The sequence below is a fragment of the Lycorma delicatula genome, chromosome 7 (genome assembly GCF_047948215.1).
Source record: "Lycorma delicatula isolate Av1 chromosome 7, ASM4794821v1, whole genome shotgun sequence".
In the NCBI taxonomy this organism is placed as follows: Eukaryota; Metazoa; Arthropoda; class Insecta; order Hemiptera; family Fulgoridae; genus Lycorma; species Lycorma delicatula.
In genome coordinates, this window is record NC_134461.1 from 35,050,615 (window position 1) to 35,075,196 (window position 24,582).

A 24,582-nucleotide genomic window follows, 5' to 3' on the forward strand; every position below is an offset into this window, starting at 1 on the left:
GTGTACTCTTGTATAGTCTCAGGTCGACCATTCCTAGATCATGGATACCGGTGTACTTTGGTGGTTCCGGAAGCTAAACAGAAAAAGATAGGTCGACCGTTTCTTAGATGTGGGGTTAATTAAACCCAACCACCAACGGACACCGGTATCCACGATCAAGTAAATCAATATAACCTAACCAAATATATAATCTATGCTTGCTAACCTTGTCTAATTAACAAAAAAATTACAATTTGTGTACAACTTATTAATAAAAAATGTGATATTTTTAAAAACAAGAATTAACAAACAAAATATCAACAGAAAATAGTGGTACTTTTTTAGGCTCTGAAATTCCAGGTACCAAAAATTCTTGCGTAGTTCTACGCAAGAGAACGACTTTTCATTATTCTGTTTAGTATAATTTTTTGCACAAGGAATATTAAAACATAACTTGAATGAGAAAACTAAAAGTTATAATGTTTTGTTTTTTTTTTAAATTTTATATTAAAATATATTTTCTGTTTATAAGAAAATTAAATTATTATAAACATAATTTGATGGAATAATTAAAAATAAAGCGTAGTCCCTACACACAAGCATCAAGTTTAAACTCATTTTTAGCACTGTAACTCACTGAATAATTCCATATGAAAAATATACCAGTGCAAAGTTAACATAACTACAAATTGAGGTTATCTTGTCAATTGTCGACTTTAAATTGAGCGTAGTTAAAGAACCACACAACCAATCTTCAACAGAGATTTATTCATTGAAATTGATCTAGTAGTTTTGAAGATTTTGAGCCATAAATTTTATATATAGGCCTATATACATTAATATGTGGCCTATAAGTCTGTCTCTTCTTTTAACTATATTTTTCCACATGCTTCTTTCTTCATCAATTTGCCGCAACACCTCTGCATTTGTCACTTTATCCACCCATCTGATTTATAAATTCTCCTATAGCACCACATTTCAAAAGCTATTGTCGAGTTAGCAACATAAAACCGAACCCATAATGAAACCGCTACCCAATACTATTTATGAGATTCTCACACAACTAGCGCGACTAGTGGATATATATGTTACTACTGATTGTTTCTGCCGTTTGTCAGGTGGTTACATGTCAGTGCAGTATACATTTTTTTGCAGTGCAGTATTGTGAGTGCAGTGGTATTGTTTGTCTAAAATGTCTTATTCAACCTGGGAGAGGATAGCTGTAGTTGAGGCTTATGTTCGTTCTGGATCGTTTGAAGAATCACATCAAGTATTCGTAGAAAAATTTCCAAATGCCTGTATCCCAGCGAAGAGTAGCATACACGATTTAATTAAAAAATGGCGTACAACAGGTTTGATTTCAAACGCAAAACGAAATAGGCAACCTTCCGTTAGGAATACACAGGCAATTGCCAATATTAAAAGGAGAATTACTGTCAGTACAAAAAGAAATTACTACGCAAATTATCCCAACAATCTGGTGTTAAATACACATCTTGTCGTAAAATTCTTCATGAATTAAGATTGAACCCATACCGCGTTACAACTGTACAACAACTGAAGGAGACAGACATACCAAAACGACTTCATTATTGCTACTGCTTCTCCAAAACATTGTTGTGAACAGATAGACCCGATGTCGTATTTCATGTCAGACAAGGCATGGTTTCATTTATCCGGCCATATTAATTCGCAGAACACCAGGTATTGGATGGCGAAGAATCGTCACGAGATAATCGAGCGTCCAATTAACGATGAGAAAACTGGTGTTTGGTATGCCGTTTCCGATAATCGTATAGTGGGAACAATATTTTTTTACCCGTCTGTCAATACACAGGTTTACCTCACAATTTTCGAAGAATTGTATGTGCAATTAACTGTTAATAAAAAATAATACAGCTTCTTCCAACAAGACGGAGCAACGTGATCAAACGTTTCACTGAATCGCGTTCATGTAGCTTTCACGAATGAACGAGCTGTCAGCTGAGGACGGGGGCCTCCACGTTCCCCAGAGTTGTCTATTTGGGATTTTTTCCTTTGGGGCTACTTAAAGGAGAGAGTTTATGCATCTACACCCTACAATATTGATGAACTGATAGTAAACATTCAACGAGAAATAACGCAATTTACAACAACGTTTTGCGTCAGACGACTCTCAATATGATCAGTCGAGCACAAAAGTGCATCGATGCCCAGAGTGGTCATTTTGGACATATTTTGTAACAATAAGGTAAGTAAATGCACCATTTAAATTATATTTTATGTTTTTCTTATTTAATTTATCCGTATAATTCATAAAATTTCATTTCAACATAACCTACCGATTCTGCAGCGGTTACGTTATGGGTTCGGTTTTATTTTGCTCACTCTGTAGAAGCTACAAGGAGATTACATTTCAAGTGAATGGTATCTTCGTACTCCTCATACTTCAAAACGTAAAGAAAATTCAATTTCACTCTCTCACCACAGTCACAAAGTTCGCTCGAACGTAATCCGTATTTTTCTTTGAAAAGTCGGTAAAAAAATCGTCAACATTTATTTTTTATATAAAAAAGGTAGTAATGTATGAATCATTAAAACACGAATCAATAAATCATCATTAGTTTCAAATTACTACTGAATAATAAATATTACTGTATTTCTAAATTGACATATGTTTTTCGAAAGTGAGATATGTTAACGTCTACTAAGTGAAAGACATATATTGTATTGTCCCTCTGTTTTATCAGGCGACAGGGTTTAAAAACTAGTAGGAATTATTCTATGTCTTTAAGTTTTATCCTTCGATTCATGTTCTTATTTCTTCTATCCTACCGCTGATGTATATCGACTTAAACAATCCGATAAAATTGCAGAAACTGCCTCTTAAAGGCAGTTTTCAAGATTGACCTTTGACTTTTAAATATTTTATCAATTTGCTTAAATTCTCGATTGCAACTATCATTTTTATTTTCAGGAGTGGTAAAAATCATCATGATTTTTAACATTTAATAATACTCCTTAGAGGTACCTTATTCCAGGACATAAAAATATAACTAAAAACATCGGTACATACGACATAGCTCGTGTTTCGATATTTTAGCTACTGGTAGGCCGTATTATAGGATGTGGCGATTAATATTGATTGCATTACTTTGTATAAACTGTACCGTAAATATAAATTTGCTAAATTTAAACCAACTAAGAAACGATTTCATCTAATCTAGACAAACTCAACCGTATAGGAGTATCGTTTAGTAAAGTGTATTTTAAATTTAAAATAAACTTTAAAGTTACGTATTTTCATACTTTAAATAGTAACGTGTACTTTGATTGAGTATCAAGTACAGTAACCTAATTAAACTCAGAAGTATCCTTAAAGTGTTAGGAACAACTTAATTAGAAGATTTTTAATTTTTAGAACTCATAGTGAAACAGCTGTACAAACGAGTTTAAGATATTTACATTATTCTATATTTACGCGAAGCGACTGTACTTTTTTACCATTAAAAGTAAATGTAATAAAAGTTTTTCTTTCCTTTAAAATTCTTTTTCTATCCTGTTGTTAATAAAAGATTATAAAACTACATACGTATCTTCTCTAGAGTTGTTAATCCACTTAAAAAGAAAATTTGTATCTTTACTGAGTGCCAAAATAGTATTTTTTTTTTGTTTTTTTTTTTTTTAAATGACCGTCTCATATTAAAACAAACCATCGAAAAACTTTAAAAATAAAAGAAAAACTTGAACATATTTCCGAATGTGCACTTCCCTTTATCATCAAGTACTCCGGTTCTAATCCTTCGACTTTATAGGAAAACAAATCAAAATATCATTTTTTTTTAGTATAAAAGGTCCAAAATATAATTTTAAAATGGTGTAATGAAATACCGACGTTGGTATAATGAAATAATGAGATTATGGGTATCAACGGCTGTGGTCATTAACCCTAATGGACATTTTTAGCCTATGAAAAACGTCATGTCTTACCGGAATTCAAACCCGGGACTTTCAGATGAAAGGTTGAACGCTACCACTTAGCCACAGAGATCAAAATATGTAATCTTTTATTCCGTTTAATTATTTATTATTACTTGATTGTATCAAACAGAGATATCTTTTAGCACTCAATATATATGAATCATAATTGATTACTTTAGTTTTAAGCATTGTTACATTTAGATAAAATAAATTCGAAAGTAGGTATATAAGAAAATGTTGAATAAGAAGACTCAATTATACGTCTTATTTAGCCTTTCCAAGTATTTTCTGATCCTTGGAAATGTTAAATGAAACATGAATCATAATTTGTAACTTTGGTTTCTAATTTAAATTTCGATTTGTCATATTGTGACCCATAAATAAATAATCGAAAAATCTGTAACTTAATATACTGGTACATAATTAAACACTTTGTTTACTGAACAAAAAAATAATATTAAAAATTGAGAGAAGAAAGTAAAATATCAAAACGATGAAATTTTTTCACTTAAATTTTTTATGGTTTAAAAGGAAAATAATCTTTAATAAAGATAAGATAAATAAATGAAAAATTAATTACTAAACAATTAAAACGGAAGAGTTTACTCAATTCAATATATATATCATCAAACAAGATTAAAATATTTTATGATTATAATATATAATTTGATTAAAAATAAACTACAAAGCGGGATACTTTATCGAGCGAGTTCTTTTAATAGCTTTGTATATAATAAACTTTGCGCTTTAGCCTGTAGTGGTATCAGTAGTATGGCTTAAGAAGTAGAGGAAAATCTATTATATATATATATATATATATATATATATATATAACAAAACCGTAGTATTTTCTTTTGTAAACGTTTTAGATATTATTACAAAATTGTAGCTTGTACGATAAATAAACATTACCGTTGTTATAAATGCACACAAAACATAACATAAATATATTAAGTCAGTATTTGTCCCTTTAAAGGGATATATTGTCAAACCCAAACCAAACCCATTCTAATCCTACTGACCTCTATAATCCCTTTAAGCATCTGAACGAACCCTTTTTAGATGAAAGTACCTCTGCAGAACAATTTCCCTTGTCCAAAATATATTTGCGGTCGTGTAGAAATACGTACAAATTGTAACATTATTTCTTAAATAGGAAAGTAAAATTTAAAAAGCTTTACAAAGCAAATCCATTGTCAATAAATACTTTCCTCTACATAACACTAAATAATATAAATAGTAATAATGACTCTATTAAACCCACTTTTTATCGCTCAGGTTAAATTTTTTAAGTTTATTTTTACTTATTTTCAATTTCTGGAACATTACAATTGTTATTTACAATTACTATGTGATAAAAGTACATGAACAGGCATGACCTTGAGATTACTAATGTATGTAAACGGCCGTTTTGTGCTGTAGGTTTCACACACCTTCAATAATTTAGGAGGAATTAGGAAACCGGTTAACCCAAAAAGTACTTCGGTGTTAAGGCTAATTGTACAAGGGATTATTCAGGACTCCCCTTCATTTTACTACAGGGGTGCCTGCCCTAATTCAAATATAAAAACAGATTACACCAAAGATGTATCAGCTCAACGACTCCCGCATCTTCACTTTGGATCTAATGGGGACTGACTTATAGACATAGAATTTTAAATATGAAAGCATAAATGAGAGATAAAGATTATCTACTGAAAGAACATGACAACACGAGACGCAAAACTCGTTCAGATTATTACTTCAAGATCCTTTCCAAGCAGTGGGCTTAGATTCCACAAAAGTCTATCAGTACACTGGGATGAGTTTTAAACAAGATAAAAAGAAAATATGCATCTATGAAGATTTCAGTTCAGCTAGAATTCAGGAGAGCAAACAAAAAACAAATGAATTTCCAATGAACTAGCTGTATGGGCTTCATTCAGCCACGTGCTACTCTCTCTCTCTCTCTCTCTCTCTTAAGCTAGATTGCATCACATCGATCACCTGGTCTGTGGATAGTGGGATCACATCACACTTAAACATGATGAATAAGTGACAGAGTCAGTTGTTACTTCGGTTAGATAAAAGATATCGTTTGACCATATCGGAAAGGAATAGACAACCCTGCATATGGCAGTAGGGTAGGCGAGTGAAGAATGAACACACACCTATTCTTATGTCTCTATCATACAACGTGCCACTTGAATCATTTTGATTGCAACATCACAATAAAAACCTACCTTAGAGTACGGTAAATCGCATTTAAACGCAGAACCGTTGCCGACTTCCGTGGCACGAGTGGTAGCGTCTCGGGCTTTCATCTGAAAGTCCCAGGTTCGAATCCCGGTCAAGCATGGCATTCTCACACACGCTACAAATAGTTCATCTCATCCTCTGAAGCATGCCTAACAGTGGACCTGGAAGTTAATAAAAGAAAAAAAAACCAAAAAAAAAACGCAGAACCGAACCCAACTAATGTAGTTATTAATTGTTCTGTTATATGTCATCATGGTATATTGCAAACTATTTTTCTACTAACCATACCGCCACTGATGATAGCGGAATGGGATCTAGTATTGTTTACTTAACAGAATTTCAAATTACTTATTAAAGCACAAGTCTTACTCAAGACGCTCATCCGAGAGTGCACAAATTAACATTTCCCGTTACAAATGGTAGCTTGAGTCAGCTTGAGTCAGCTTGAGCCGTACCTTAAACATATGTAAATCAACGGAAAGAGATACTGACATTATATTATTATCTGTTTCTACTTTAAATTGAATTAATCAAACTTTTTTTTGATAATTATTGTATCATTAAGATCAAAGAGAAAGGTTGACAACAAAGTTGTAATACTTTTCTGGCATTGGTTATTTATTTTTATATAATGGAAAAATAATGTACATAAAAAAAGATACCTAAGAATTCTTTTTTGGAGTGGAGGTAATTTATGATGAAGTTTAACCGTAAAATTAGCATTATTTGTTTAATTAAACCAAAAATAGTTTTAAAAATTCCAAAAACGGTATTTTCTCTGCTCCCCCACCTCCTAATCAACTTCCAAGAAAACATTTTGACTTTTCTACTTTACAAAGTTAAATGGAAGAACCTAAAAAAAACACTAAAAAATGTACAACCAATAAAAATTACCTAAGCTTTCTTATTTGGGAGTTAATTATGATGAAATCTTATTGTAATATTATTACTAAAGTTTGGTTTTTAAAATTAATAATATTAGAAGTTTAAATAAAACAAAAACGTTTTGAAAAATTAAAAAAATTGATATTTTTAAACTTTGATCGGCTCTCCCATTCCTAATATTATCCCAAAATATTTTTTTTTATCACTTGCATCACTACTATGTCTAGGAAGGCATAAAAAATTTGGATAAAATATGAAATAAAAAAAAAAAAATTTTAAAAAAGGGGGAATTTTGGGATAATTTTAAAAAAATGGTAAGATGTACCGAGTTTAATATAAAGTGGAGTTATGTTTGAAAAATTATGAGATAATTGACTTCCAAGAAACTATCTACTACACTTCCTGGAGATATTAACCAACAGATTGCATTATAAACACGACGAGTCTCTGTACAAAATTTCATTAAAATAGGTTTATCCAGTCAAAAGTTATTAACCTTCAAACACACCAACACAGGTACGTAAGAATATTACTTCCCACTTTTTCTTTTTGATGTTTCCTTGGTCACGAAACGTCGAAAACTGCAAAAAAACTCATACCCCATTTTTTTACTGATTATTTTTCTTCTTTCAGCATAGCTCTATGCCAGGAAAGCTATGATGCCAGGAAATTAAGAGGTTACCTACCAACAACGGAATAAAGTTTAAAGACAAGTGATTATTTTCCACTGAATTTTCTCATCATATAAACAGTGATATTTACATTGAGGAAAGGAAGAAACTTGGATAAATTAATAACGAAAAAATAAATTTGAATTCAATTTTATTAATGTGGTACCAAATCGTCAATTGCAAGTACGTTAACGTGTATGATCTACGATTTCAGATTATTATTACTTATAATGATTATTTATTTACGAGTATAATTATTAAATAATGATATTTTTTAATATTACTTTCTACGTCATAATGTAAGTGGTTATTTTTGTACAGAATTTGTTTTGTATTTTATTGCATTAGAATGTTAATATAATTGTTATAAAGTATTTTGAAAAATCTACCAGTTTGGCCTAAGTAAATTTTGCAAATCAGTATGTTTAAATTTTTGTATTTACAAGATAAATATTATATTTTTGTATCTATTTACAAATTCTTAATTTTGAATACTGAAAAAATTGAATTATGCCTTCTTAAAGTTTAAAAAAGCAAATATCTAAAAAAAGTTTAATTATATTATTATTGAATTTGATTAAGATTAAAAAGTTAAAAATATTACATAAACAAATAATAATAATTATACAATGGTTAAATTGTAAAGTATGTAATTTAACACGTGAATGAAATATACTATGATAGGTAACGCTTACACAAGAACATTTATCACATTTTTATGTAACGTAAAAATGAAATCCTATAACACAGCTGAAAACCTACAAAAATTCTCTTACACACGTAAAAGTTGTTATATTCAGCACTATCGTAGAAACGGACACGTAACTAAGAATTTGAAAAAGTTAACTAAACTGCTGTAAAATTTACATTTTAAACACCGTACGTTATAATTTAACAATTATTTAGCTAGAAATAATAGTTATTATTTTACTAAATATTATTACATACAAAATTAAAACGTATTCTAACTGGTATTTCCATTAATTTCTCTATTCATTTTTGAATTAATTTTAATGTTTTATAGTATAAAATACGACACTTTTTTGAAAAGTTGAAAAACGGAAAATATTTTTCGTTATTGTAATACTACCTCTAAGAAAAATAAACTGACAAAAATCGATAAAAAAAATCAACATTTTATTCAAATACGTCTAAAATTATATGTTATATAGATCATATTAGGAAGTTCACTGATAAGAAAATGTACTTACTTACTTACCTATTGAACAAGGTACTAAAAGGAGGTATACAAGATAATACAAGGAGGATCGTATTAAGAAATTGCTCAGATCATAAAAAATGCGCAAATAGTGAGGCAATAAGAAAAAATTATATGTAAAATTACATATTAATTTATAAACATCAAATAATAGTGTACACAATAATAATAAATTATTCGCCCCCAAGGAGCGTTTGTATACACACACACACACACATATATATATATATATATATGAATGTATACCAGCATCCCCGCTACGCCTTCACCCGCACTATATAGTTATTTGTGTTTCCCGTCACGGTCACTTTTTTTTATTTAATTTTTTTTATTCAAGTAACCGAAGGCAGATGCAGCCAGCTGCTACGCACATACAGTAACAGTGACATTCGCTGTGCTGGTTGAGCCGCCGCGCCGTGCAACGTCGCAGCCCTTAAGAAAAAGAGATAAAAAAAAACCCGAAAATTGTTTTTCAATAATTATCTGAAGAATATTTGTAAGCCCAAATTTATTGAATATCTCGTATAGTATAGTTAGAAATGGGAAAAACTGCAATCATTGTTCAACATTTTATTTGCCTTTCTTTATCCTTTTCAAGGTCGAATTTCAAAAAATCTAGAAATTTTAGATGTTCACACTCAGAAATAAAAAAAAGTAGCCGGGTTTAAAAAAAAATTAAAAAATTAATTTTAACACAAACTTGGAATTTCGAAAAAAATATTGAATTTTTTTTAGATGTTTATATGAAGATTACACATACAAAAACTCAAGTTGATATCTTGTTATCGAGAAATTAAAAAATAATAAATTTCATTATTACTCCATTTGAACCCTTTAAACTAGGAATTAAAAAAAACTCCTTTGTTAGTTTGCACTTACACCGTAAGAAGAACGTGTATACAAATTTTCATCTTTATTATCATAATTTTATTATTATCTTTATTATTTTCATCTTTTTTATCTTCAGTAGTTTTTTCTGGGCGTTGATTATGAATCATTCAGTATATTTTGTTTTATGGATATAAATTAAACTTTCCTTCATAAATTTTCTAATTTTTTTTTTAATGTATTTACTATTTCTTGTGTGTTTAATAAGGATTCATTCATAAACAGTTAAGAGTGATAATTATTAAAGTAGGGAATGAAAAAATAAGAACTATAAATTAAAAAATAGTGAGACTAGGATATAATTTGTTCTGATCACACCTGTGCAAGAATCAGGTAATAGTAATAAAATTTGTTGATCCAGAAAACTTGACAAAAGAAGTGAGGAAAATATCTAATCTATTCCGGTTACTTTTTAACCTGTACGTAAACGAAGGAATACAGGAATTAAATGAAAAGTTTTGGAAGTGGAAAAATTAATAAAGGAGAGAAATGAATGTCAAGATTAGCTGATGACTTAGTTATCTTATCAGAAATAAAAAAAAATGTGTTAGAAGATATTCTTACACGGATTTATTGCTGGAAAAGAGATTTAATTTTAAAATAATCAAGGTTAAGGCAAAATTAATGTAGTATGCGGCAAATAGATGACGAAAGAAGCTCTTTTGAAAAAAAAATATAGTTAAAAGAAGAGATAGACTTATAGGCCACATATTAAGGCATCCTAGAATAGTCGCTTTAATATTGGAGGGACAGGTAGAAGGAAAAAATTGTGAAGGCAGGCCACGTTTGGAATATGTAAACAAATTGTTAGGGATGTAGGATGTAGAGGGTATACTGAAATGAAACGACTAGGACTAGATAGGAAATCTTGGAGAGCTGCATCAAACCAGTCAAATGACTGAATACAAAAACAAATGTAGCATGACAGAAAGGATGATAACGAGAAATTAAATATTAATAAGTAGGCAATACACGTATACCAAAAGTTACAAAATTTTATTGATGATACAGTAATGTACTTTTAAAAAAGAGATTGGCTCAAGCAAAGTTCTTTAATTCAAAAAAGTGTCTGCTAATATTATTAATGTAGATCCAAAATATGTTTAATGTACTTATGTGATATGCATAACTTTACGGTAATGAAATATAAACAATTGTAAAAACGGGAAGAAAAAGAAGAGGCTATTGAATTAGATGCTACAGTAGAATTTGAAAAGTTAGGAGGGCCGATAAAATTTCAAATGAAAAGATCACAGAACAATAGGAAGTGAGAGAATTTTGTGGAAAAATCTTGTAGACCAAGTCTGACAGGCCATGAATTAAAACAACCAATAAACCCACCGAGTTGGTCTAGGGGTGAACACGTCTTTGAAGTTGAGAGTTCCAAGTTCAAATCCTAGTTAAGACAGTTAGTTACTTTAATACGGATTTGAATATTAGATCGTTTGGGTTTCAATTAACCACGTATCTCAGAAATGGTCGACCTCAGATTGTATAAGACAACACTTCACTTTACACTCATACATATCATCCTCATTCATACTCTGAAGTAATAACTGACGGTGATTACCGGAGACTAAACAGGAAAAAAGAGGTAAACCTGGATTAATTTGACTGTAGAAAGACAAGAAAGCTAATAAAAAATTTGTAATACTTTTCTGGTATGGTTATTTATTCTTATATAATGGAAAAAATAATTATTCGTAAAAAATTTATTTAAGGTCTCTTTTTGGGAGTAGGAGTAATTTATGATGATGTTTTATTGTAAAATTATAATTTCTTTAAATCAACCAAAAAAAGTTTATTAAAATTCAAAAAAATTATATTTTTTCTAGAGAAAAAATATCATTGAAAATCTACAATTAATACAATTGAGTTATGCAAGTATTATTCAGTTTTACTGTTTACAAAAGACTTTTTTGTGTGTGTCTGTTTGTTTTACTGCTCCCCTGGGCCGGCTCGATAATCAAGTATATTACTCAGCCCAGGGGTTCTAATGATCCCCCCCCCTACCACCAGTACGTCCGGCATGGCAGGTCGGCTCACCGGTTCCGGATCTCTTTTTAATTTTCATCATGGCCTCTGCCTCTAACCGATAAGACCAGAGACACAGGGCCCGGCTATGCCGTTCCCGGCTCTGCTCCAGCAGCCAAGTCGTTATGTTTTTTTACAAAAGACCTACCCTACATTTTATGAATGAATACTATAATGTTATTTTCCTCCTATTTACAAATAACTTACCGAACAGCTTCTTGTTTTCAACCACTGCTCAAAACGGAATTTTCGTGATACACTCTTTACCCATTGTTATCAAATCCTGTTATCGCTGTTATCACACGCTGCGCCGAACTCGCTCTTGAAAAACAACTGAAACTGTCCGCTGGTCCCCGGCAGTATTTATACCTCCTGGCCGGCAAAAAACCAGTAACCGAGCGCCCTTTTGATTGATGAAGCGTAGTAATTTTCACTGTCCGCGAGCATACGTTATTCTATATGTTTTTCTGGTTCGATAATCCTTCTGGGCTAACAGGACTTTTTCAGGTTTGTTTTACAAAGAAGAAATTGTAAAACGGACCCCTTATTCTAAATAAAGAGTTCCTATTAGTTCCTTCTAGATTCTTCTTTCTTTATTTTTTCTCCCTTTCTTCTTAATTGGAAGAAACCGGATACTATAAAAAAAATTAAACAAAGAAATCATTTTTTTAAATGTCAGTTTATAAAAATGTTTTTAAGACTGGATAAAGCCAATTAATTATGAGATAACTGTGTTATGTAAAACCGATTATTTTACGAACGTTATACTATATATCTGAACAATTGTAATTTATATAAGGAAAATAACTGTGAAGTACAACTAACTGATACATCACATTATAAGATGAAAACTCTGGACGATTTAATTAAAGTACAGAGACGCGTGCCAGCAGCAGAAAAATGTTTGAAAACATAGGCCTAGGTAGAAATAAGTTAGTAGTTAAGAATATAAATGGAGAAATTATTTGAGAAATCGGTTTTTTTAATAAAAAGTAAAGAAACGAAAAATTAGATAAGTTGAAAATATTAAAAGAATCCCAGAAAATAAAAACTATAATAATATTTGTAGTAGATCGAGTGAAAGAGCAAAAAATGCGCAGGAATGAATGATCTGAGGTAGATGAAAGTAATAAGATGGGAGGCAACAGAAGAACAAAAAAAAGATCATTAGCAAGAGATTAGCAAGAACAAAGAAAATCAAGAGGTATTTTTGAATACAAAAATTGAAGAATACGTTTACAAATTTATAAATGTACAGGTTAACGATAAGTATTTTGAAATTACAGAAGGTATTTAAGTTAAATTATTCAAATATCTAAAATTAGAACAATTTTATAGTCTACCTTAAGACGTATATATATATATACATAATTCTATGTATATAAAGATACATATTTATTTTTCAGCTATTTAAGCTATTATGAAATAATAGTACCCTTGGAATATAAATATGTCCTTGATACTAATGATGCATAAGGGATGGATTTTAGTTGTATCAGATCAAAAGTTATAGGGTGAGAGTTATAAATATAAATGTTTTTAAATTGTAATGAGGTAAAGAACTGAACCAAACCGGAGCAACGGAAAGCCTAAAAGGCTCCACCCTATTCTGCATGCAACCCCTAACCCTCTTTTAATCTTTATTTCTATAACAGTTTCATTGGATAAGTCATCACGCGAATTTATTCTACCTATATTCCCAATATTAACTACAGATGTTTCATGTAACCTTAATATTTCATATGATTCTTCAAACATCAAATTTTATTTTATAATTATTACAAAAAATATAAAGATATAATATGTACACAGATTTATAGAATAATCAATATTTACTAAGTTTGCACTGAAACATGCCAAAAGTAGGTTTACATTTTATCATACTGTAAATGTTATAACTTAAAATGATTTAATCTAATTAAAAAAGATATAATTTTTAAATTAGTAAAATTGAGATATTTTATAAAAGAATATCATTCATAATTCTTAATTAAAAATTTTGTTACATTATTAGTGGACACGGGAATGCTTCGCTATTGCTAGAATGTTTACCACAGTTCAAACCTCATCAATCTCACAGCTATATAAATCTTTAAAAAAATGTATAAATAAATAACTTAAAACTTCTTTTACTAAATTTAATGTTATTGTATATATCAAGAGATATCGTCTATTCTGATTGTCATGGTCTATATCGATCATTGTCTATGTTAATATCGACTTCCTCAGACAGTTATGCGATGAAATATTATAGAACTGATAACATGTAAATACTCCCGGAACAAATAATAATAAATTGTGAAATTTTAGCGAAATCGGTTAAGTAGTTATTGAGTTATTACAACACACACAAAACGAAGAGTGTATTTTATTTATATAGATAAGTGGGTAGAAAAATATAATTTCAAAAAATATAAAGTCTAAAAATTTTCAATTCTAAAGCAATTAAATAGATTAAGTACAAGTAGATTTTTCAGATAATTTTGTAGATTTAAATATCTTTCAGTGATGTAATTTAGTTTTAGAGATTTTTCAAATATCAGTTATTTATCTTTGATCATATACAATTTAATAATAACATTGCATTTTATATTAGTCGGTATACCAGTTAGTAAAATGTTTTTGAATCTAATTAGATCGTAACTTGACAACAAAAATAACTGGTTTTTTTGTTGTAATAACCAGTTCTTTTGTTGTTTATATGTTACGTGTGGGGTTTTCAAAGCTTCATTTTGGGACCTTTAATTTTTAATATTCATTTATGAAGTTAATTAATACTGATAAATTTCAGTGTTTCATTGAAAAATTTGATTGATTTTAAGATAGAATCTTCCAATAAAGCCGAGAACTGGTTTAAAACTAATCGTCTACTAGATAATCAGGCAAAACTCGAGAAATAATATTTTCATAAGAATGAATACTTATTACACGATATCCATCTCCACCATTCCTTAAATACAATGTCCATGAAACTTATATACAATGTCCATGAAAGAAATTACTTAACACAAATTAAAACCTTTTTTTTCTTTACGTTCCTTAATTTCCCGGTTTTGCCTTTTTCAAAGCCACATAATTTATGAGAATTTAAATTTTCTCAACTACAGATATTTTGTGCAGCCAAAATAAAAAGGAATTAAAATAATTACAGATAACTCTAAGAAAGAAAATTGAAAGCCTTTATTAAAAATTATAACGGTAGACAATTTGTTTCAATACATTAATATTTGTTAAAAGTAATTTGGATAATTAATTAATTATCCAATGAACAAAATTTAAGAAATAATATATCTTCTTTTTTTTCCTTTTTTAACATTCGTGTAAGTCTTTACTATGTATTACGTCCACGATCCACGTTAAAAAATACGAATTAAATTGAATTTCTCTGAAAGTAATGATGTTCAAAATAAAGCTTGTTTTTATGATGTAGAGTGAAGGCATGATTATTTCATATTCTTCATCAGAAGGCTGTATGCACACTAGGGCAGTGCGAAACCTCTCTATGGCGTTCCGGCGTGGAAAAGGGCTATGGCCATGGGGCACAAAAGGAGGATCCTAGAGGGGGTACAGAGTCGCATGGCCCTCAAGATGGCATCATCATATGCCTCGGTGTCAACTGAGGCGGTGCTGGTGATCATAGGGCAGCCACCTCTTCAGCAGTTGGCAGTGGCTCGAGTGTTGAGCCACCTGGGAGTGCCCAGGTGGACATACATGCGGTTCTGTTTCGAGATTGGCAGCTAGGTGGGAGGCGTCCACCAAGGGTAGGTGGACACACCGTCTTATCGCAGATATACAGCCGTGGGTCGGTTGGAGGTTTGATGATCTGAACTATTGGCTCACGCAATTCCTGACCGACCAAGGGGTCTTCCGTACCTACCTGTGTGGTAGGAAGAGGGCGGATGACCCCTACTGCCCTTACTGTGGCGGACCAGACACCTCGGAACACGTGGTGTTCTGGTGCCCGCAGTGGGAAGAATACCACCTAGCATGCTCGGCGATTACCGGACCGCTCAGCATAGTGAACGGCATCGGCACTACCTTGCGGCTCCAAGAACATTGATACCATCGCAGGATTTGTAACGAGGATTCTTCAGGAGAAGGATCGGGGGCTCGGGGATGAGAGACAGCCCCCTGCGGGGCTGCCGTTCGCTCGTGCTTGCACGGATGGGCGGTAAAGATGAGGCATAAGGACTTTCGAACCCCCGAGTGAAGAAGACCGAATCCCGGCGGGGATGCCTCCTCGGGGTGTCTCGGTTAGAGGCGTTGGCTTAAAGATCGAATCCCGGCTCCCAGAGTGGGAACTCAGGGACGACACGGTGATCCTACTCTGGGGGTTTAAAGCGGGTGCAATATAAGATCCGATCTGGCATGCCGGATGTTAAGCCAGCAGAGGGGAGGTCCGTTAGAGTATAGGACACTCCCCTGGGCTGTGTTATACTAACTGTAGGTCCGACCCACGGGAAAAGGAGTAAGTTCTTTCTAAAGTGATGCAGATAAAAATAAAGTTAGAATCTTCTCCTAAATCCACAGAATAAATATCTGAAAATAAATAAGTCCATAAAAAAGAAGCTATTATTAAATGGATATGTTGTGTAATGTAATATAATACTTCATGATAGGGAGAACAAAATTATTATATTGTTAGATATTTTTTCTATTCTTTCTTATGGTTCTAAAGTAGATACTAACAAAATAGTTGCTTTTTCTAAGAGTAATATTTTCCATTTTATACGCGAAACCTATGATAAAAAGTAAAGTTGATATTAAGAAGGCTATATTATCACTTAATGTTAAGGCTGGTTAGAGATATTAATATGTGACAATATATTTACTCAAAGAAAAAGGCAATGAAAAATCATTTCACTCCTCATTAGAAGGCCATAGGCATAGAATTATTGTTATTGAGAATGGTTTTATTTTATTTTTTTAACTTATGTAAAGTTAATACAACCGTCTTTTTTCAAACGTGGGAGTTTATTTGTTACATGACTTTAAATGAACCTGAGAGAGAGAGAGAGAGAGAGAGAGATTGAAAGAAAATATAATAATAACTGTATGTCAATAAAACAAACAATTATTTTTTTGTAAAGGAAGAATAAAGATGTTTTTACTAGTTCATTAAATCATGTATAAATAAATAAATCTTCGTATATATATATATATTTTGTTTAATATATTTTCTTCCTGATTAGATAATCCAGGTAGCTTATACCCACTGTATCCTATATTGTAAGTTAGCGTTTTACTTTAAGCTTGGACTTCTCATGGATAGGATTTTATTCATTTTCATTATATGTTAGAAATGCAGGTAATTTTTGTTTTAAAATGGGTTCTTGATCGTTCTTTGTGTTATTTAATATACATAATTATACTTGCACAATAGAGAATTAAAAAAAAAATAAATAGAATAATATTTATTTTAATTAATTTAATCAATTAAAATATAAATTAAGTTATCTAAAAAAATTAAGATAAATGAATTAAACTGATGTTCAAATTAATTTAATTTAAGAGCCTGTAGAAAAAAAATTAGTTTAATAAACAAATTTCCAGTTTACACCAGTAATTTTACGTGACGTTTGTCAAATATACGGTGACACACATTTTAAGTATACAATATATTTACGCTCATGCCTAAGCAAATATGGCTTCATGATTGCAGCTTAAAGTGAGTGACATCAGTGAAATAACAGCTATGTCATATAGATACCGCCTTTTAACTTAGATATCTTTTTTATGTTACTAATACAATATAAATAAATTAAAATTTTTAAATATTGACACACATACATGTGTGCACGAACACACACACACATATATATATATACACCCACACACACACACACACACACACACACACACGCCTGCGGGAAAACGAGAGTATTCTTCTTTTTACGCTTTTAAATTGAACTCTGGGACCTTGTAACGTATTTATTTATGTTAATTTTAAAGTTCTCGTTTCGTTATCTTAGAAAAAACTGGAAATCAGTTTTGCAATGTACAAATCTACTACAATGTACAAATGTCAATGTACAAATCCTTCCTACGGCGATAGAATTCTTCATTTATGAAGTTCTACTGCAAACCTCTTTTTTTTTTGCTTTTCTTTAACTCACAATGGTTTTTTCATGTTTGTCCTCAAATCTTGCATCCTTAATTTAACATACTTCCTGACATTGCCGATTGATGAAATTTTGCACAGTTTCTAAGGTCGGGTGATAATACAATATTCCACCATTACATTTGCAAACATCCTTCCGTACGGGGGTAAATTTGTAAAATGTATATAAGCGACAAAAAAAGTTTTGTTAATTTACAATTGTATTTAAATATAAAAAAACATCACTATTTTGTTAGTTTAGGCAATAAATGGTTGATTGAAAATTTATTTGATATTTTATAAATATATTATGAAACATAAATCATGTAACATTTTCGCGGCGGGCCTTAAGCCCGACTTTTTTCTAGTAATTAACATAATAATCATTTTCATCGTATTAAAATCTCAATTTATTTAATTTGTTTTTTTAATTTTTTTATGAAAGGGACATCAACATCTTTGATCATTAATCCAATCCGGTGGAAATTGATAGCATATAAAAAGACTCACCGTAGTTCGAACCCCGCACGAAATATCGAGACGTTACCTATTCAGCCGTAGAGGTCAACTATTTTATTGCGTTATTTATTTATTTAAAAAATAAATTTTAACAATTTAGAAAATGAGCCCTGTAATAATTAAAAAAAGCAAACTTTTTAAACAACTGATAACAAATAAATTAATAATAATTGACCTTTAAATATATAGAAATATGTATAAAGTCCATATTACTGTAACCGTAAATCGATATTTTATTTTATTTATTTATTTTTTTTTAGATATAATGGTTTAATATTTTACACTGAAATAACTAGAAGAATGTAGACTTATCCTGTTAGATGATGGAATCGGCTACCTTTGCTGTCTCAGCGTTCAACAAAGGTTCATTCTAATTTCCTTGTGTAATAACAATCAGTTTTCATATTTTATGAATTAAATATAGTTTATATAAATAGATTTAAGGTAGTTTTAATTAATTTTTATACTAAAATACATTCTGAAGCTCGGACTTCATCGCCAATTAGTTGTAAAAATTATTTAAAAGAAAAAACTTAAGTAAAAGAAAGCATAAAAACACGTTGAGAAATTAATGAAAAGATTTCAACTAAACGCTGGCTAGCGCACGTCTTGTATATCGAACGTACCAAGCCGATTTCCACACATACAAAATATGTGTAATGTTTAATATTTTCATTAATTTTCCTTTTAAATGATTTCTTTCTTTTGTATAATTACGATAACTGATGATGAAACACGCATTCTGAAATCAGTTGTAGCATTACACTTAATGATAATGTTTATGTAATAAATAATAATATTAAAAACATTTTTAAAAACTTGCTTTATACTTTAATCAAATTATTATCATACATTACATGAATTTAATTAGTTGGTTAATTTGGATTTCAAAGGATAACATCAAATATTGAAATTTCTAATATATTTATAAAATTTCAAACAAATTTTCAATCAAACATTTGCTGTATAAAGTAACGAAACAGCGAAGTTTTTGAATATTGACATTTTTATTTCATTTACTTACATTTTACATTTCATTAACTATCACAATTTTGTGTATATTAAATTATTACACCTGCACCCTTAACTTACCCCCGTACACGGGGGATGTTTGCAAACGTAACGATAGAATATTGTATTGTCACCCAACCTTAATAACTGAAAAATTTCATCAATCGACAATGTCAGAAAATATGTTATATTAAGGATGCAAGATCTGAGGACAAACATGAGAAAAAACATTTAACTGAAAGAAAAGCAAATAAAAATATAAATAATTAAAATCCATTACAAATAATTTGAATGTAAATTTCTAATTTATCTAAACCTTTAATTTGTAAATTAAATGATCTGATCTAGCATAGCATAAAAGTAATATACTTAAATTAACTCTCATAAACGACAAATTGACCAAGAAATTTTACTGCTTCATATTGTGTAAGAATAAATACGAAATTTTTCCTATTTATTTTCGTAACGTTTACACGAAGTGGTTTGATAAATGGAGGACTAGCCGTAATAATTAAATTTAAGGTTTTTTAATCCTTTTTACTTATATGATCTCACACATACAGTATTTTAATTAAAATTACTAAAATATTTGAAATGTTACGTGAAAAACATTTGGAACGTTGCGGAGAATTGAGATCAAGATCTAATATAGAAACCAACATTCTTATCATTTTATACAATCCCACTCATAATTTTTCGTTGGGTTCTAATTAACAACTGACTGCTCTGATGAACCACAGTTTATTTATTTCAAAATTTATGAAAGCTGTATCGGATATATAATTCAACATCATCGCATTATAATATCACTGGATTTATAATTCAATTACTTATACAATGCATATATTTACAATTACTGTTGAAATTTAAAAAAAAAAATTATTTAATTTTTTTTTAAATAGAATGGTTTTTAGAAAATAGAAAAATAAAATTTTTCTCTTTTTTAATTTAAAAAAAAGAATTTCCTTGTAAAAAAAATGTTTTTTAATGTTATTCCTCGATCGGATAAATAACAAAAATGGCAGAGTGAATGATGAACGGGTTGAACTTTGTCCCTATTTTTTTTTTTTACAAGTACAACATTTCAGTAAATACGAAAAATTTATTTTGCATAAAGACGTGACGTAATTATTTCTAGTAAATACATCGATATTTAAAATTTAAACCGTCTATACATTATTATCTGGTTAAAATACCAATATACTGTTTTTTCTTTGTTTTGTAAAATAGGCTATCCATTGAAGATAATTCCGTGCAATCATAATAATAGATACAAATCGAAATAAGAGACTAAAATTATAATTAGTAGAAATTGAAAATATTGTTTCTTGCTTTAAGCTTCAGCCACGAAATTGAAAGATAATTCAAAATCAAAGCCATTCTTACCAATTTTCAGACAACAATTTAATTATATGTGCAGTATACTGATGGCATGTTATGAAAAATTATGTCATTCATCTATTAAAAAAAGAAGTATTCTACAGAGTGTTCAAAAGGTGATACAACCTCTTGGAAGAAAGTTTTCTTCTTTTGTTGCTGGTTTAATTGAAGAAAAATGGATTTACACAATGCAGCAGAGAATATTAATTTTCTCGCAATACATTAGATATGCCAGTTATGCCAAAACTCAGAATGTTTTTAGGAAAATTATGATGTGGGTGGACCAAACAAATCCTTTATCAAATGGCTGTACAAGTTCTAATAGACAGGGAATGTGGCAGATACTGAAAAAGTGTTCTATCGAAAGTACACCAGAAAAGTTGATCGACATGCAAGCTGCATGTTCTGTTAGTCCCAAGAAGTCTGTTGGTAGTACCCATATGGCATTGCACAAGTGTTTAAGGACGCATCAATATAGAATTAATATTATTCACAAGTTGTTGTTACCTGCAGACACTGGAAAACGTGTTGCATTCTGTCAGTGATACATGTCATCTCTAACGCCAAATGGGACGAACTCGATGGTTGGTTTCGATCTGACGAGGCATGGTTCCACCTTGATGGATATATGAATGCATAGAATTCAAGTGTTCGGTGTACGGAAAATCCACATCAGCTGCTCGAGTCTTCTTTTGTACTAATAAACAGTGGGTGTTTGGTGTGCAATTATACGTAGAGAATTTTCATGACATTCTTTCATGGACAGTGAACAGTAAGCGCTATATACAGATGGTGGAACAGTTTGCAAACACTATGCCTGCAGATCGGCTGGAGTACTCGTGGTTTCAGCAGGATAATGCTACTGTTCATTTAGCCAACACTATTTAGTTATGACTAAATAGTGTTTTTTAGTTAGACTAAATAGTGTACTATGGTACAACACTATGAATTTATTGGATCAGTGTTTTCATGGACAAGTAATTTCGAAGGTGTTGTGGCCACTTCGATCTCCTGATTTATCCCCTCCTGATTTTTTCTTGTGGGCATACCTTAGGGATGCTACTTACAAAACTCATCTTCACATCAATCCCGAATTACAGAGCGAAATAAAGACGATGTGACGCTGCAATTCTTTAACCAACGTTACAACATATGTTTAAGAACTTGTAACGTCGGATTCAATTATGTGAATCGCATAATGGAAGTCACTTTCAACAACTATTGTAACTCATTTTCCCATAAGATTGTGTCACTTTTTGAACACTCATTAGATATATAATATCTGTAGAACAGATTGGCAGATTTGATCCATGAAAAACCAAAAAAAACTTACTACGTTTTTCTAATTTCCCTTATAGTAACCTACAACATTGTTAACAGAAAGTAGATCAGTCGTCACTAAAATTATCCCTGCGTAAAAATATTTCATTGGTTGTTTACAAACCAAAACCTTGATTTGTAGCAAATTGTATTTCATTTATTGTACGAGTAGAAATTTATTTTAAAATATTACTTCTAAATCTTTCTTAAAGAAATTGAAATATATATGTGTGTGTGTGTGTGTATGTTTGTGTGTGTGAGAGAGAGTGAGAGAGCGAGAGAGTTACTTGAAAAGAATTTGCTCGTTAATAAGAATATTGTAAAAGAATAATTCAGATCGTCCAAGCGGTTATTCAATTTTCAGAGAAAATCATACAATCACAGTCATTTTTATTTATTTAAGCTTGATTCTTAGTAACCATTATCTGTACATTTTAATAATAAAAGTTGATGTTTTGAAATTCAACCTGGTTGGAGTACGTCTTAACTATAATAATTTGATCAAATTTGGCCGGTTGGTATGATTATATAATTAATAATTAAAAAACCCGCTTACCATCAATTCCTTTATATGTACGTTGAAGCTCTTTCAGAATAAAATTCCATCATCAGGAACTTCATATAACGGTGAAGACATTCATAGTGACAGGACGTTAAGTCGACATAATTTTAAACATTTGACAACCACTGTTATATTATATTACGTTACATAAACAAATTTACATGACGAAGAAGTTTTAGTTTTATTAAGATTATAATATACATTTTTTAAGTTCCTGATGATGGAATATTATTCTGAAAGCGCTTCATATATATAAAAGAATTGTTGGTAAGTGGGTTTTTTAATTATTAATTATGTCTTAACTAGTCTATGATGATCTTTGTTAGCTTTAAGCTCTTTAATACAGCGACATTATTTTTTAAGAAAATTCTATTAAACATGTTGATCATTAAGAGCTGCATTATGTAAAAGGGGATAAAATCAAGAACCGCATAATGGAAGAAGATAATACATGGGTATATTTGAAATTAAAATATTTGATATTTTAATATTTGAAATATTATTACATATATATTTGAAATTAAATGACAGTATCTTGATCGGCACCGATTACATTTTCCGACCGCTATAAAAAAGTTCAAATAAGTACCTTTAACCTTGAAATGGTTTTTTCCATGACTGGAAGAACATTCTTTTTTTATTTTTTGTTTCAGGGAAAAGTTAATAACTTTGCAGAAAGGTAGTGATAAACTTTAAAAACGTTATAGCGTATTAAACAGAAAGTCGGCGTGACTTTCTCACCAAGATAATTCCGTCCTCACGTTAATTAAAATACATGCTTTTTGAGATAGGTTGGCCAGATTTGGTTTGATTAATTTAGGCGTGTGTCCGCATGTAGGGCCATCGATGACGTGCGCCATATCTTATATGTCTGCCCTCAGGTACGAAGCTGAACGTACCAAAGTAGCTAGAGAGCTTGCGAGGATCTATTCTGGTTTTGATCTGCAAATTAATTGGAAAACCAAAAGGGAATCGAACATAGTTGCTGGCTTTTTTAGATTCTTAGCCCTATGGATTACTGAGAGTGTCTGATCCTGTTATAGATGTATAGATAGAATAGCAACCCGGATGACTAGGGGCCCGTCTGGGTGCTTACTTTGCCGAGATCAGCGTTTTGGCATCAAGCCCCGGTTAGTTGAGATGTTAGGATGAGAATGGATGTGTGGAAAACTCTGTGATGGACCTGTGGTGTGGGAGGGTGTAGGCATTGACCTTGCTCCCCAAAGAAAACCAGAGCAGGGAGAGATAGAGTATGTTTTCATTACACGCTTATTAAATTTGTGATCTGTTTCTTGATTTTTAAGAAAAATCAAGTGGACTTTAAGTAAACTGAATTGTAGGACAAAATTGTCGTTGTTGCGATCAAAACTTGTTTTGTTGATATAAGGATAGTATTTTTGGTGATAAAGACTCGATCAAGTAATGATCAGAGTGCACAGCCAAATTGAAGTTTTGTATAGGAAGAGATTTTGTGTGAAACCTTCGGTGTTAGAGAAAGACGCAAGGGGTTGCGTTTCCTCGAATCGGTTAATTTGATAGTTGAGGGTTTACGTTATGATAGGTAGTCGCGGTTGAAAGAAGCCATACGAAGGTGATAGTAGATTGTGTAAATACAAATGTCTGCTGAGGCATTTGCATAGGTGGCATCCTGACAAGAGGCAAAACTGACGAATGTGTTTTGTTATCAAGTTTAGAGGGTCTAAAACATGACTTCCGGTAAATTCCATCAGGGCTAGGAACGAAGAGGTTGGTGTGGCGACCGGGATCATCATAAGGTGGGTCATCATCTTCCCCTACGCGGGTCAGGATGTAGAAC